General features: G+C 29.7%; 1 long non-coding RNA gene across 1 annotated transcript; it reads right to left on the minus strand.

Annotated features, from left to right (window-relative positions):
- Positions 1-2,218: 2,218 nt before the first annotated feature.
- Positions 2,219-8,665, minus strand: LOC146998464 (uncharacterized). Its single transcript, XR_015039310.1, has 3 exons — positions 8,549-8,665; positions 3,487-3,575; positions 2,219-2,608 (listed from the first exon to the last, which is right to left on the minus strand). It is a non-coding gene; the product is annotated as an uncharacterized LOC146998464 (long non-coding RNA).
- Between the last annotated feature and the right edge of the window lie 4,497 nt (positions 8,666-13,162).

Genomic DNA, 13,162 nt, shown 5'->3' on the forward strand with positions numbered 1-13,162 from the left:
CTTATATGACTCCGGCCCAGGAACCCGTGTCTCGTGACCTGCGGCCAATACGAAAAGCGTTTCCCACTTTAAGATAGAGAGCCTCAGGCCGAGGAAAAAAAGGTTCCTGGGGTTAGACCTTCACCTTTGCGTATACACGTATTTGCAAAGTACACTCATTAAAAAAAATTGGACAGTTATATATCACCCATTCCACTGGGCCAGTTGAAAAAATTCAACTTGCGTTTTTCATGTCATGAAAGCGCGACTTGGCTATATATTAATTTATATACAGGGTGAGTCAGAAAATGTATACACAGTTTGAACTGTCATAAAAAAATTAGTTTCCAACCGACAAGGCTAAATTTGTGGGAAAAGTAGAGCTACAGTCCAATATGAATAATAAGTATACTTTCTGGTCAAACTGGATGCTCTCACTCTAAATTCGAAAGAGTCCTATCCGACTCTAAAGGAGTGATATCCCACCTCCCTCTAATGCCAAAATGGCACCAACCTCGAAGGAGCGATATTTCACTCTAGTAAAAAGCGGTTCCTTTTCACACAAAAACAGGAGTGACTCTTTCTTCGTTCGCTCTTCTTCGATAGTCAGATATCGCCCGATATTCGGGTGAAACCACACACATTACAAGGAGTTATAATAATAGTCTGCTCACTCCTTGATGGTGCGATTTTTATATAATTATTTTATAGGCAAACTGAAAATTGGTATTTGCTATGTAAACTTTATAGCTGATGTATTGTTTTAGATATCTGGTTAATATTATCTCTTGAAAACAATATTTTACACTACTTTTTAACATGCTATTGTGATTTTAATTATCTGATATATACATCTGTTTTAGGTTTGCTACCTATGTACTTACTTAAACATTTATTGATGATGAGATTTCTTTCCAGATCTAACGAAATATACATATAAAAAAATTACATCCATATTAAAATATTGGAAATTCGGTGTAGTTAACATTCTGAAATACTTAACACTATCACTTTCTCACAGAATATATTTTATTTTACAGAAACATGGCTTTTGCCTTTATGTGTAGTAAGCAATAAAAATAAGAACGTCAATGCAACTTATATATAAAAACTGGAATAGCAAGATATTCGCGATGAAAAACTTAGTTTTTGAATAAAAAATAAGGTTTTTCAGGTACTTAAAACTTTGAATAAATATTTCAGATATTTTCAAAATTTGATTTGAGAAATCAAAAAATGCTTAGTTTCATAAAAGAAATTTAAAAAAATCATTTTAGATGAATCATATATATATATAGTGATATACATTCTAAATTTTGTATACATATTTTAATTTAAAAAAGCAAATTATGCTTATTCACAAGATTTGGGCACGTAATCATGTAAATTGTAAGCTAAATTTTCCATTAAATAATCATACTAGTTAGAAAAGTAATTTATTAAAAATAGTTCTTGACAAATTTTATAATGAAAATTTGAATGTGTTAGAACAGCTGATCATATATGTGTCAGTAAACCTGTATCATAATCTGATAGATTTAACTTCTTAAAATGCTACTTATAAGTGAATATATTAATACAATTTGTGAATTGATGTTATTAGTAGTTTGTCTACTTGAGTATAATATGCATAAAAAATCGAATAATAAATTTTAATATACATTGAAGTAAGAAACAAATGCGAATTTAATTTCCCTTACATGAAAACTATTCAGCTTTATTTTCAATGTATGAGATTCAGAAAATAAGTAACCATAAAATACTCTCATGCTATTGTTTTTAGCTTCATATATTGCACAAAATATTGCAAAAGAAATATTTCTATTTCTTATTACATAATTATGAAGAGCTTAAAATTAATTATTACCCCAAATTATGAATAAAGTCTAAAATCTACAGTTAGCTTGTTACGCTTTCTATTTTTGAGAAGTTATATGCATACAAATTCCTATACATTAATCATTACAGGTGAATAAATGCTTACATATACTTTTAGACTATAACTTATTTTTATATATGCTAATTCCAAGTTTCATTTGGGAAAAATAAAGTAAATTTTAAAGTGAAATAATATGGATTATAGCTCACATGTGTAAGCTAAAAATTCATTTTTCATAATTCTGCTGAAAATTATGTATTTCATTTATTGATTAAATCCGAATAGGAATCATTACCATAACTGCAGAATTATAATAATTTCAATGAACGAAGTATTTTAAATATAAGTGAAAACAAGCAATGCATGAAAAACTCTTTATTAGGAAATATATGTACATATATAAAAATGGAAAATATGACAATAAAATGACATTAAAAACATGAAATGTAATGCATGTACAAAATGCAATAAATTCACACTCAAACATGTATTTAAAGAGTCCACACAAGCTCTAGGAGTGCTGACATCATACAAAAGGCTTGCCACAAAATTATAAAAATTTGTTGATGTATGTGCATATTGAACGCTAAATACAAAATTAGTTTTAAATAGAATGTCAAATGCCTTCATGGCATGATTTGGGCATGCTATTAAGTAATTTACTGCTTTAATATAGAATGAACTTGTAATACACACTATAATGAGCTGTTTATTCTGAGCTGGTCCAAGAGATTCCATGTCTTCTATTCCCTGAAAATAAATTTCTTTATTAAGAATACATCCATTACCTATCTATTAGGACAAGTCAAATACCAATGAGCCATACTAGAAAGTTTATCTTTCCAATTAAAAAATATCGCCAGAAAATTTTTTCTTCTTTCAAAAATAGGTAATTCCTAGTAATTTTATTCACATAGAGGTCTTTTGCTTTTAGTTTCTGTAAAAATGCAGTATAAATACATATAGGAATATGTAAATATTATATTGATGCAAATATAGAATAGGATAGTCTATTTGTGCTTTGCTTCTTAATGAAAAATGTAACAAATAATGTACATAAAAATGTAAAAAGAACAAACTATATGGAGAATTAGTCTGTCTTTTCCTTATGAAAACAAGTATCATCCCTTCATAATAAACTATTGTTGTTCATAATAAACTATTGTTATTGTAAAGATGTTTGTGCTTAATTTCATGATCGCTATAGTCTGGCTGGAAGTGTATCTTTTGAATTTCACCTTGAAGCAATTTTCCCATCACTTTACAAAAGTTAAAAAAAAAAAAAAAAAATCTATATTCACTGTATATACATGCATATATATGATTAGTGACATGCTTTAGATTTAGATCATATAAAGGCATCACACATATTACAAACCATCTTATTCTCTCGAAATATTTGCTAGTATGTAGGTGACATTCAAATAAATGCAATTCCAATTCTACAGAAATTAGCTAAATGACCATGCATCATCTGTGGGTGCAATAGTCGAAAGCAGCCTGAGAAGATGAATTTTAGCCACATGAGGCCAAATACATTCACTGTTGTAAAATGGCTCATTTTAATATAATCTGCCCTCTTAAAATGAAAGTTAGTGCAAAGCATATCAAAATTCCTCAATACTTACATTTAGCAAATATTAGAAGTGCAGAATTTGGATTTTTTTTTTTTTTTCAAATAACAGCCTGATGCTAAAATACTTGCTTTGCCTTTACCCTACAAAAATAAAAATAAAAGTATATATAAAAGACATATACTGGATAAAAATTGCATGTGAAATGTAATAATTAATTGAAACTATATAAATATCACACATGAACCTTTCAAGATAGAATATGTAGCAAATTTAAAGGATATGCAGCTCAGCTCCCTTACATATAGTATCAATAGCTTATTTACATATACATACACTGCAAACTAAAAATATTATCCTATGAAAAGAATTTTATAGCTATGCATATGAAATTATTTTTTATGCATAGACTTATGCCAAATATTTACTCATTAATAATGAATAAAACCTTTTTCCCTCTTTCTTTCCAATAATTTTAGCTGAGCAAAAGTTCTGTGAGCAAAACTAATGCTTTTAGATCATCTATATATATGTATTAATAATTTTGGTAAAATTGAACACTCCGAGATTTATCCGATTGTCTTACACTTAATAAAACTAATAATTCACAAAATAGCATAGACTTTCTAGATCTTCAAATCATTAACTACAAAAAAATTTTACTTTTTGACAAAACAAGAAACTTCAATTTCAATACTAAAAAATTAATAAATTGGAACTCCAACATATCCAAAAAAGTAATTAACAATACTATAATTAATCAAATACAACGAATTAAAACTATATGCACAGATACAATAGATTTACAACGCGAAATTTTGATCCTTATCAAAATTCTCAAAAATAATCTAATTCCCTTTCAATTTACCAACCATTGCCTTAAAAGAGCAGGCGTTAAATACTCACTCTAAATCATTTAACTGATAGGGATATGATAATTTATTCCTAAACCTGAGAAGGCGGTATAAGTTGGATGACTGTCAGTTGGAAGATTTGTATATAGTGTAATTACTCAATTGTATATATTGTAAAAAGCTAATTGTCTTCAGACATATACTGTTACTATACTGTTACTAAAAAAATGGGCCTATTTCATGCCTTTAGACTGTCTATTAGCTCTTGGACAGTGAAAATGGCTTTTTCCTTTCTTAAATTCTTAATCATTGCGACACGACAATTAGCCAGAAATTAATTAATTTCCATTCACTAGTATTTTCAAAAAAATCTTAACAGACGGTCTCTCTCAGATAAGAACTCCACAAAATACATCCCTCAAGAATTCCAAGTCCCACCCACTACCATAAATTACTTCAAAGCCCCTACTGCCGCTAAGAATTTTCGGACACCCTACACTTCTGAGTCAGACACGAAGAGAACACTTTGCCAACTCCCCACTAGAAAGAATGTAAGTTACTTAATACCTTTTCTGGCCTTTATATCTTCATGTACATTCACTGATCTTATTTATATTATTTTCTATATTATTTTTATATTTTCTTTGATTTGTTTTTACAAAGTTTGCATTATTTATCTTTTTTTATAATCTTCTATGTTTATTTCAACTTTACTTTGAATTCGATTTCATAATGACAATTTCCAATGTTTAATTTCTACAAATTATATAGTACTCAAATGCATAAACATGAAAGTGTCGGGGACGGTTACTCGAGTTTTATAGGATTTCTCTACAGTAATTGATTTTTACTCCAAATTGAATTGACTAAAATGCTTCATAAGAATAAGTTCTTTGAGTATCAGCATTGGTTCATAATTCCTACTATTCGCGGAAATATTTGGCCTGACTAGAATTGCCGGTTTGGCTTTAACTTATAACTCGAGTAAAGACGAAACACTTTCGTATTTACGTATTTTTATCAATTTTATTTTTTATTGTTCATTGAACGGGAGTTGGTTTGTTCCCCTTGAAAAGTCAACTAATTTCCGATCAATGACAATGATTACATGTTTTAATTTTTCCTTTTACAATTGAAATATTATTCTTCGTGATGATTTAACTCCAGTCCCCGTTAAAACATTATTAACATTTTGCTTTCAAATTACTTCAAAACATCTTTCAAAATATAACTTACCAGTATGGATGCACACTATTAAAATAATTCTACTTTAATTAAACTTAGGAGATAATATAATCAATTAATCAATACTGTTTAGGAAATAAATTATATATATATATACACGTTTATTACATAATGATTACAAAAATATCATTAAAAAGGCCTTTGGCACTAGAGACACATGCATTTACAGCTTACCTTTACGAGCCAGAAGAAAAAAACTGTAAGCCATTTAAGAATAAAGACCAATGTGAGTAATAGATGTAAAATTACTTTACTCTAGGTAATTAACAAGTAAACAAAGAAAAGTTTTAAAGTATTCTATCATTTATAATCCTAATTAAATTCTATCATTTATAATCCTAGTTAAATTTTTAAAGATTTTTACCACTGAAATCAGCAATACTTGGTACCAGAAGATCAGGGCGTTTTGTTTCCACATATTTCAAAATTCTTGGGACATAAAAAGATGAAAACTGTTTTTTAAAGGTCTATCATTAGAAATTGTTTCAGTTTCGATATAATTTCTTACATGGCTATTAGACAAAACCATTTCAATTGTTTTTATGACTGAAACATACTGAAATGTTTCTTTTACAATTTTGGTTTCAAATTGACATGTTTTTGTATTCAGAGCTTGATCCAATCTACTGCCAAGCATAATTTCGACAGGTTCGATAAAATTCTGACAGCTTTTCAAAGCCTTTATTTGTCCTTTAGTTGCTGACATGCCATCAAAAATCTGCCTAATGGGAAGGATGCCTCCGTGGAGGTCTTTGTAAGGAGACATTTTTTTACACTTTGTTACACATGGAGAAAACCACAAAAAAGTCCATGCAGCCAGCTCCTTCATGCGATTCAAACTCTGGACCGAACTACCAGTGCTCAGCGACTTTGCCGCTGGTGGGTAATATTTAGGGAATGTGCATTAATGTTCGGAGAAAAAGCATGATATTAAGCATTTGTAAGTAAACAGCCTGTTAAGCATGGTATTTAGGGCATATAAATTAAAATGAGCGCAGGGGCGTAGCTAGAGGGGGGGCAAGGGGCATCTGTCCCCGGGCGCAGGATCCAAGGGGAGCCAAACTGATGTTACGGCATTTTAGAATTAAATGTTTTCCATCCTTGGCAAGCAGTAGGGCGCGCGAAATCTTCAGTTGTCCCTGGGCGCTGAAAACCTAGCTACGACTCTGAATGAGCAGCAAGAAATATAATATTAAGCATACGTAAGTAAAATTTACATAAAGTAAATATTAGTTACTGAAATCAATTTGGCCTTCCCCCATTTTCTCAAAATTGTCCCAAAAACTGTTCCGTTAAGAAAATTTTCGGCAACAAATTATCTTAGAAGGAAACATTCTTTAAACGCAATTTAATATTTCCTTGACTGTATCTCAACCATTATGCTTAATTTCATGCCGAGACAAGTACTCGAGTATGCAGTTTTGTAAATTTTCTTTGCAAACACTGTAAAATCACTTTTAGGAAACATAGCACGGAAATCAGACAAAATAATAATAAATTGAAAAAAAAAATGACACATGCAAATAAATTTTGAACAGCAGCGAAAGAAAGCGAGGAGGCCGCAAGAGAATTCTACCAGCTTTGTGCTTTTGCAGCGTTTACATTTACTGGATTCTTTGCGGTAGTGTTTTCGAAGGCAGGTGGAAGGATGGTAACTTTGAACTTCTGCAGTTCATAAAATTTCAGAATGCAGTTCCAAATACTGATATACATCTGTAAATTTTTTTCATGACTGTTGCGAGAAGAATTTTGCAAAGCACAAATGGATTAAAAAACACCTAAAGACTGAGAAATTGTACCAGTCTACAAATCAGCTGATAGAGTAGTAAATCAAACTTTTAGAATACTATTAATGATTTTGTGTATAAGGAAAACAAACAAAATAGTACTTTACGGTATTAGAATTAATGTTTTATTTCAAAAATAAACCCAGATATTTTGTTTTTATATATATCATTTTGACATTTTATAGACTTTTTATTGTGCACTGAGCGAGGCAGCAAGAACTCTGGCTACACCTCTAACAGTGTTCACATAACTTAGTTATTGAAAATGTAAACAAGCTGTGTTACCTGGGTCTTTAAATCCTATCTAAACCAGAAAATGAATTCATATGAGTTTATTAAAATCAGGTTACTTACATTTCTTTCCTACTTTAAAGGACTGTGTATAAGAAAAGGTTTATAAGACTTGTTTGATACAACAGTAGCTTTTGCTAATGTAAACAGTTATATTATTTTGAACATTACTTCATCAGATCCTCTCACTCATTTTAATATCACTAGGAGAAGATATAATAACTAATTGAAATGAAAAGGCAATAATCTTGAAAAGTAATAAGTAAATGTCATTAGTTTAACTTTCTAACTATTGAATTGATGTATATGAATTAATCTATGGATCATTTTAGAATTATCATGTTTAAATTAGTATATATTTCGACAATTTTGAAAGTATGCCTGACAAGTTTTCTTAGGGGGAAATAAATAAATAAAAATAACCCGTCGAATTAGGTTTTCTCCCGCAATAGAAGGGAGGAGAAGCTGTTTTTTAAATTATGGATTTTATTATCTGTTAATAAAATAAGTTAATTTTTAAATATAATAGGCTCTGCCACAAATATAAGGCAATATTGCTTAATTTTCATATTATAAAATAAAAATGCATCAAACATTTAGGTTTTATGGCTTACATATAAAAAAGTCGTTTTGTTTCAGTTGAAATAAAAATGTTTAGACATGTACGAATTTTACTATTTAATTAAGTTTGAAAAAAACATGCCTTACACTTTTTTAAAATAAATACTGTTTTTTTAATTTTCTTATTTGCATCAAAAGAAATAAACATTTGGTGTACATATTATATATTGGCATATACGTATATTTGTCAGTAAATACATATTTAGCATAAAATAAATACATGTATATAGCATATAAAGTCAACTGAATATCTGGAATTTTCAAAAATCCGGACTAGGTATAGTTTTTAATTTAAAACAGAGTAGAAAATAAAATTACCTTTTAGGACATTAACAGCATCTTCGGGAATTTCTTGCAGTTATAAAAATCTGATAATTTTGAACTATCATGTAATCCCTCCTGAAAAAAAAAGTATTTTATTGTGCATGCTTTGTCTTTGACTGAAAATGAATTCTCATTAAATAGTCTGCATGAATTACCTGGAATATTAATTAATACAATAGTTTTCAGTTCTGCATGAATTACCTGGAATATTAATTAATACAATAGTTTTCAGTTTGTCATCAGAAAATCAAAACTTACTATTTTTTTTTAAATAGCTGGGTTTTTTTTTAGTCCAAAGGGGCAATTCTCCCAGAAGGACTGTTAATTTCGTTTTGGCATTTTGCATCGATTCCCGATATGTTTCATTTCAAATTGCTGCCACCAAACATTATATTTAAAGAAATTAAATAATGAAGAATCTGCAGAAATGTATGTATGTTTCTCGCATTGTAATAAAATAACGGTACTTAGAGCCAACAAAATTTGAATAAGGTAATCTTCCATAGAATATGGGCATGTGGAAGCCCTAATTTGAATTTGAAATTGGTTTCATTATTTGCTTTATTATTTAATATTTTTTAATACGTCAACGAATTTTTGATTAACAAAGTAAACGATTTCAAAGCGAGCAATAGCAATACTGTACAAGTTAAAAAAAAAAAAAAATTTCTCCAGCTCGCGAGACTCTGTATTGGAAATTCTAAAGATATGTTCATTTTAAAATTATTTTGCGATATTGTTGTTGAATGTTTTTATGGTTTAAGTGCGAAGAACATGATATTTAATAAATAAAGGTAACACACAAAATGTTAAAAAAACGCCCCTTTGGACGTAATTTAAAATCTGAAGCTTTCAGTCTTTTTTAAAGAATGCAAGATTTTTTTTTAAATCGTAAACGGAAAGCCGTCTTAGCAGCTTTATTGGCCTCCCGGACTTTTGAATGTTCAAGAGGCCTTAGCTACACCTACACTCTCGAGAAAGCAACATATTTGCAAAAATATAAGTTTTAGAATGCTGATATGACCCAGGTAGTGCTAGTATTTATATTTTGGAAAAATTCAGCTTTGTAACAGTAAGTGAATTTTATTGTCACAAACTATAAGCAGAATTTATAAAAAATGAAAGTTAAAAATCTATTAAAAACTACTAGAAGCTGAAAACTATATGACTTCAATAGGAAATTCAGTAAAGTATACGGTTTTTATTTCTTCCAATACTACCAAATAATTTACACACTTGTGTTATAAAAAAAATCAAAACTTTAGTATGCATTTTTTTTCCCACCGCTGTTCTTCCTATTTGAAATAGGAATGCATGCAAAACTAAATTTAAATAATTAAATTCGATAGCTTTGTGTAAATTGTTCAAAAATAAAAATAATGTTAAGAATTATTTACAAAAAGTACCATCCATACGTACAGCTTTCATTGTGTTAGCAATACATAATAAATAAAACTACGTTACAGCATTACACTCTTAAAGCAAATTTACAGACACCTAAAAAAAAAAAAGAGCAAACTAAAACTACTTTTTATTACATACTTAAATTTTGACACATAAATCTAACTATAATTTATAATAATTAAGATATTTATATTAATAAATAATTGTATATATATTTTAAAAGCGAACTTACTTTTGGCAAAGGAGCTGTATCCATTGTTACGACTGTCCTCGCTTGAAATGGCGCTTAGCCAAAGAACGTTCTTTGGCTTAGCAAACTTGTTTGGTCAGTCTGGGTGGACAATGGCAAGACAGGGGGTCGTCTTGCTCCTTCAATTCACTCCCTTCCCCAAGGTTATTACGAGCCCCGTTCACAAGAGCAGATTCGACCGGTAGCGAAAACCGGTTCTTCCAACGTGTCCCGTTCACATGGGACAAGCATTAACTGCCTCGCCGAATTAGAGGTAGAACTTGGTTGAATGTTCCTTACCTCTCGGGAGCAGGGCAAATGGGGAGATTTCCCGTACCATACTGCGCGATTCACTTAATTTTAGTTACTGCTCGCTGGACTGTCAGCGAAATAATAGCGCTGATAAATGTCTGGCGATGTGATAGCATCCCCCAAAAATTAGATAGAACTGTACAAGATACGGAAATTATAGACAAATACAGACAAGGCTATCGTTCAAATTAAAGCTAATAAGTTAAGACAAGTGCATATAGGCTTCAACGCGAAAAGGGACTCAGTATCTTTTGAATGATTTTTTTAAAAAAAATTTAAGCATTTTCATCTACTTTTTATGAATATTATTAAATAGTTTTGTGAGACAAAATAATTTTAAGCTGAAAAAGCGTTTTTGCTAGTATTTTTTTAATTTAAATTTTTGAAGAAAAATTTTACAATTAAAATGTCTTTCTTCTCCTACAATTTTCAATGTCTCCCAGTTTTTTATTCTATTTATTAGAGTGTTCTTAATAACTTCCAAGGAATGATTTTGCAATTAATGAATCAGTTTCTGAGGGGGGAAAATACGCTTTTATCTAAAATCTTTAAAACAAATATGATCTCAGTCACATTTTCATTTCAAATAATTTTTTCCTTTCAGTATTTTGCAAAACCCATCCTTGTTTCTATAAAGTATATAATTTTATATAAGCAGTAAAAATAATAAAAAATTTAGTCCATACCTGTATATGTTTTAGGACTTTAAGTAAAAGGATTTATTGAAAAAAGTGCAAAAGGTTTCTCAGTTTGCATTTGCAGTTTAAAGAATACAAACTGTCTAAATAGATATTTAATCATTTCAAATCTTTAAAATTTTATTACTGAATTTCGATACACACATATGTATATAAATCAAACCTAGTGCTATTTATTCAATTGGTAAATATAAACATAAATTACAACCTTTTTTTAAAACCTTATGTGGCCAGAAAAATTGCAAAAACTCATAAAACGCAAGCAGAATTCTTATTTACCTGTTTTTGTTTTGTAAAACACGTTCAAAACAACTTTAATACATTAATTAATTATAATATTGTTGCGTGCGTACGGGTTTGTAATAGATTGATAATAATTCGTAAATGATTGTCATTTCACTCAAATCTGACGATAGCTTAATTAAATTTATTTTATCATCATAAACACTTCAAAGTTCTGGAATTTTCCACAGAAATACTCGTACAAGTGTTTAGAATATCACTAAGTATAATCAGTAGTTATGCTTCAATCTAATAAGAACGTAAGAAATATCTCCAATCTCACGCTGAACTAACAACTGGTAATAATAACAACTTATATAGCATAAATAATGTCATAAAAATAATGTGGTATAATGAGATTATTACTTTGAAACCGATGTTTCGAATTGAAGCCCAAGAAGAACCAATATTTCCCATTCTGCTTTATTGCATATCTTTCAAAAAAGTAAAAAAAAAATCATCCGATTAATTTCCTTTATCATTTTTTTTAATGCGAAAGCTTGTTTTATAAGCTGTGAAAATGTCGGAAGTTTGTAACCGATATATTTTTAGATATGAAATTTTAAAATTAATGGGCGTCAAAAAGTCTAAAAATATGAACGATTTTCAAAAATTCTCCCAAAATATTTTTTTTAAAATTACGCTAAAAATTTCATTTATTTTTTTTTCTTCCACAGTGTGTTATGGTGCAAACTATAATACTCTGAGATTCTCAGTTTATTAGTTAATATTTGCAAAAGTCGTTTCAACTTTAAATTTGAAAAAAATCTAATCCTCTAAAAATCAAAAGCGTGACACCACATTCACAAGCAGTGTATGTACAAAGTTTGAGTTATATATTTTATCGGGGAGCAGTTTAAAAATCCATTACCATCTTTTAACCATAGCGACAAGCACCAAGAGTGAACTAAATAACAGCTTATAAAATAATAATAATAATTAAAAAGCATATATTTTTCAGGAACCATTACGAAAGTTCAGGTACCAGTTGCGAAAGTACAGATTACAAAATTAATAACAGTAAACCACGTTAAAAATGTGCAAACAGTATTAGAAATCTGCCAATTCGGAGACGTGATTGTTCACAGAGGCTTTAGGTGTAAAGGGGAAGGAAGACGGTGGTCTTCTGAACGGGTCCTAAAGACGAAACTCTTTCATGTCTCCTTTTTCTCCCCTTGCTAACGGCAGCTGTGCGAAGGAGCGTTGCATGTGAACGGGGCTATGGAGGTAGGAGGTAAGAAGGAGTCGCCCTAAACAAGTTTCTCCGTACCCTGCTCTGAAGCACCGGCGATCCCTACGTGGTGACCAAAACATTGGGTCATTTACCATTGAGTTCTATGGGATTTGACGCGTTCGGGTGTAAATATTTTGTAATTACGTCGCAAATATACATATAAATGTATATATTTTCTTTTTCTACAACACTTCAGAGTCCTAAGTATATGAAAACAACATATTTTTAAACAACATTTCATTCTGAACGGAATTAAATGCTATACTTTTCACAGGACAGTTTTCTCAGAATGGTTTAATTTGAATGAAATATTTTCACAAGTTTTCGTTAATTACATTAGAAAAAAAAATTAATTCGATTTTATTCGGTTAAGGTACAAAAATTAAGATCAAAGTTTATTGTATTATTAATATTAAAATTATGCATTATTTCTTTTCTATTTATAGAGC

This window comes from Stegodyphus dumicola, chromosome 2 (genome assembly GCF_044657685.1).
Source record: "Stegodyphus dumicola isolate Sdum_Otavi_A_Nest chromosome 2, ASM4465768v1".
Taxonomy (NCBI): domain Eukaryota; kingdom Metazoa; phylum Arthropoda; class Arachnida; order Araneae; family Eresidae; genus Stegodyphus; species Stegodyphus dumicola.